Here is a 5,000-nt window from a genome sequence, read left to right on the forward strand (position 1 = left end):
CAAACTAAAGGAACCAGCCTGTTTGGGAAATGTGAGAAGTAGAAAGTACAGGTATTTGGGTTCAACATGTAAGAAGTAGAAAGTACAGGTATTTGTGTTCAAAATGTAAGAAGTAGAAAGTACAGGTATTTGGGTTCAAAATGTAAGAAGTAGAAAGTACAGGTATTTGTGTTCAAAATGTAAGAAGTAGAAAGTACAGGTGTTTGTGTTCAAAATGTAAGAAGTAGAAAGTACAGGTATTTGGGTTCAACATGTAAGAAGTAGAAAGTACAGGTATTTGTGTTCAAAATGTAAGAAGTAGAAAGTACAGGTATTTGGGTTCAAAATGTAAGAAGTAGAAAGTACAGGTATTTGTGTTCAACATGTAAGAAGTAGAAAGTACAGGTATTAGTGTTCAAAATGTAAGAAGTAGAAAGTACAGGTGTTTGTGTTCAAAATGTAAGAAGTAGAAAGTTCAGGTGTTTGTGTTCAAAATGTAAGAAGTCAAAGTAAAAAGTTGTCAGAAAAATAAGTAGTGGAGTAAAGTACTGATACCAGAAAAATGTACTTAAGTACAGTAACGAAGTATTTGTACTCCACTACATCCCACCTCTGGTTTTCACCCAAAAGGGGCGTGGTCTTGCGTAGAGGGAAAGTACCCGGATGCGTCTCATCTATACACTGATAGGTAACTACTAGAAGTCCTTTAAGGGGTTATTTTTCAAATGTTTCACGTTTTATTGCTGAGTTTCAGAATACGTGATGTCTTTCTTATACAGTAAAAACCAAAACAGATTTTATGATTGCATCTTTACTGAGTCAGAATTGAACATGGATACTGATGGATAAGGGCATTATGTTTCAAATGAAACATAAAAAAAACAAAAAAAGTAAAAAATAAAGCTTTCCCTCACATATCAAAATGTATATGTGTATATTAGGGAAATCATTCTTTAAGCCTCAGACAGAGCGTCTGATTTTATTTTTGGAAGTGTGACAGACTTCAGTCGTTCACATCGGTTTTGTTCCTGAGTCACAAACCCTGAGCTGAGACTGGGCTGCACTGATGAATAAAACAAGCACACTGACCTTTGACCTCCTCACTGTTGGCTGTCATGACTGTGATCCAGAAACTGAAGAAACATTTTCAGATGAACCTGTAGAGAGTATCTACGTGAGGCTGGACTCCAACTCCTTCAGCTCTGAAAAACAAGAACAACAAAACTTCTAAGTAATAAAATACAACGAGAACTGTGTGTTAGTGTCAGGCTTTCACATGTTTTGACTGTAGCGCTTTACTATCGAAATTCTTTGCCAATTTTTAAGTAAGACTAAAATAAATAAAAAAACAGCCTTTCATTTGTAGTAAGAGCCGGTCATTTTGTCTCGTAGATTTTATCCACTGAAGCAAGCAAGCCAGAAAAGGTAACATTAACACTATGCATTGGTCAAATACACTGCTTAGCCATTCTTTAACATGTATTTGATATCCACATCCTAACTTAGTCATAATCATACCACTTACACATCAGAAGGTGTAGAAGACATGTGAATAAAGAAACTATAGTATTATGAACACAGACAGACAGACAGACAGACAGACAGACAGACAGACAGACAGACAGACAGACAGACAGACAGACAGACAGACAGACAGACAGACAGACAGACAGACAGACAGACAGACAGACAGACAGACAGACAGACAGACAGACAGACAGACAGACAGACAGACAGACAGACAGACAGACAGACAGACACACACACACACACACACACACCACACACACACACACACACACACACACACACACACACACACACACCACACACACACACACACACACACACACACACACACACACACACACACACACACACACACACACACACACACACACACACACACACACACACACACACACACACACACACACACACACACACACACACACACACACACACACACACACACACACACACACACACACAGTCAGAGAGAGAGAGAGACAGACAGACAGACAGACAGACAGACAGACAGACAGACAGACAGGCAGGCACGCACGCTCGCACAAACACACACATACACACACACACACATACACACACACACACACACACACACACACACACACACACACACACACATACACACACACACACACACACAGACAGACAGACAGACAGACAGACAGACAGCCCTCATGCAGGAGGATTACATCTGAAGAAAGGTATTCACAGCCCTCATGCCTCAAATACTGCAGGAGCACTTTTATATTCATACAGCCCATTAGAGTGAGTTGAAAGACGCTGTCTGCACTGTGAGTTAATGTCTTCTTGTTTTTCTAACATTTTGACTTCTGATATTTTAGCTGTGCTCGCTCCTGTTGGGTGTGACGGTAATATATCAGGTGTGGAGTGAAGTGTCTGTTTAAGGCTTTTAGCTTTTATAAAATGTCCACAGTGAAAGCAAGAGCTCACCTGCTGTTATTGTAGCTCTGCTCAACCTGTCCGACTTCAACACACTTATTCGGTAACACCAATTTCACGTCACAGTATTTACAGTTTTCAGTTAAAAACAGCGACTCTGTGCTAAGCTGCTGTGGAGGAACAATGCCACACAGAGGATAAACTGCTTAAAGTCTCAGTTAACGGTCGGGAAAACTTTGGAATAAGTATTTGCAGAGAACAAATATATATGGATATATTACAACTGTTGAAAGGCATTATCTAACTTCTTCATTAGTTGCAGCACAATGCATCTAAAATAAATCCTTCTCTGTAAATCTAAAAAAATATGATTGAAGGCATCTGAACATATTATTATTGCTGTCCATTTCTGAAAATGTACGTCTCAAAATAAGTGCACCGGTGAGTTTAATAAGTAGTTGTTTTATCATTTGAAAGGTTGCCAAATCATCCCTCATAGTGTTGTGCAGCAGCAGAAGCAAACAACTTCAAAACAAAGACGAGAAATAACAAGGAAGCCCGGGGTCAGAGGTCACGACCAGCTGACCTTCTGACCTCCTGATAAGTCCAACAGGAAGCCAAAAGGGACTTTAAAGTTCAGCCAGAGTTTTTGTTTTGGCGTTAGGTTATGTGTTGAGGAATTATACACATGTATGTTTTGTTTGAATGAAACTAACAGTTTAGACAAGACCAGCTTCGTCGTCAATTAATCAATAAGCAGATTAAAGATTGGCATCTGTTTGAGTCATTTTTTATGATTTTTAGGGTTTTTTACATTTTATTTTATTTATTTTTTCATTGTGTGCTTTTACGTTTAAAGCTTTAACTACATGTTGCTGATTATACTTACTGTCTTTTACCTAACGCAGGATGTACCCGAGTATTTCTTCAGTGTGGTGTTAGAACTTTTACTTACATCTCCCAACACTGAGTTTATACGGAGTGGCGCAGTGGGCTGTGCGTTGATCATCAGATCAAGCGTGGCGTTGGGGAACTCCAGTTCGAAACCCGCCGCCACTGCGTCAGGCCGTTGTGACCTCAGACACTTCACCGGAATTTGCTCCTGTGGGTACTGTCCACAGTACATGACCGTTACATGTATGATATGTGTGTGATGTGTACTTGTAAAGCGCCTTGATGACTTCGAGGTGTGAAGATGGGCGGAGTGACGCAGTGGGCTGTGCGTTGGGGAACGCCAGTTCGAAACCCGCCGCTGCTGCGTCTGTAAAGCCGTTGTGTCCTTGGACAAGACACTTCACCCGAATTTGCTCCTGTGGGTATTGTCCACAGTACATGACCGTTGCATGTATGATATGTATGTAATGTGTATTTGTAAAGCGCATTGAGCATCTGGAAAAGCGCTATAATAAATGTAAGGAATTATTATTATTATGTTGTTCTGTTTATGTTTTTAATGTTTCATGTGGAACCTACTTGAGCAGGTCTCCCTTGAAAAAGAGATCAATGATCTCAATGGGATACAACCTGAATAAATAAAGGTGTGAAATGAAATGAAATGAAATTATAGAAGACCAGCTTCGTCGTCAATTAATCAATTAGCAGATTTAAAGATTGGCATCTGATTTATCTGATTTATAAAAGGTTTTTTACATTTTATTTTAGATTGTTTTTCATTGTGTGCTTTTACATTTAAAGCTTTAACTACATATTGCTGATTATACTTACTTTCTTTTACCTAAATAACATTTTAAATGCAGGACTTTTACTTGTAACAGAGTTTTTTTTCAGTGTGGTGTTAGTACTCTTACTTACATCTCCCACCACTGACATTTTGACCAGAAAAACACCCTCTCTCAAGATGTAAAGGCCTTCATGGGACACTTCAACGCTAAAGAACAACCAAGAATATGATTAAACTATAATACAAATTACAATATTGGTTCAGAGCGTCACAGGAAATAAAGTCTTCAGCCTGAGCACACTCACTCCCTCCGTCCTCCCCTCTCTTTTGTCTGCCAGCGCGTCAGGTATTTCCGTCTGTAATCTGTTTGATGGGAGCGTTCAGAGATCAGACGCCTGCAGCCGCTCAGAGAGCAACGCCTCGGAGACGCTGACACACACATCATAACTCCTATCATCCTATCAGAGGAAAACACAACTTCAACAAGTGACAATTTAATCCAGGAAATAATAACCTAGAAAAAGATTTAAAAAATGTATCTACTACAAGTTTGTGCTGATTTTACTGTCTTAATATTCTGAGTGCAGTACATTTTTCTGCAAATTTGAGATGCTTGTTGCAGCAGGGATTGAGAAATGTACTATTTACTTGCACTATATTTGTCTGTTTATCTGTGTTATTGTGTTGCACTGTTGGAGGAGCCTGTGACCTAAGATGTTCATCGGCATAACTCTGTAGCTATGTTCGTATGATGGGGTGTCAAACTCAAATACACAGTGGGCCAAAATAAAAAAATGGGTACTAGTGGAGGGCCGGACTGGTTCAATGTTTATTGCAAAACTTATTGAAATGAACTTATTGCACATATTAAACCTGGAACTAACACAGCTTAAATTATTGCCTATAAAAA

At 39.2% G+C, this 5,000-nt stretch overlaps 1 long non-coding RNA gene across 1 annotated transcript in view; it reads right to left on the minus strand.

Moving 5' to 3' along the window:
* Positions 1-1,074: 1,074 nt before the first annotated feature.
* The window catches only part of LOC117487194, a 56,813-nt gene continuing 52,887 nt past the window's right edge, over positions 1,075-5,000 (minus strand). Inside the window, exon 3 of the long non-coding RNA XR_004556360.1 lies at positions 1,075-1,181. This is a non-coding gene — a long non-coding RNA (uncharacterized LOC117487194). The remainder of the gene's footprint in view (positions 1,182-5,000) is intronic.

The sequence above is a fragment of the Trematomus bernacchii genome, unplaced genomic scaffold, assembly GCF_902827165.1.
Source record: "Trematomus bernacchii unplaced genomic scaffold, fTreBer1.1, whole genome shotgun sequence".
NCBI classification, from domain to species: domain Eukaryota; kingdom Metazoa; phylum Chordata; class Actinopteri; order Perciformes; family Nototheniidae; genus Trematomus; species Trematomus bernacchii.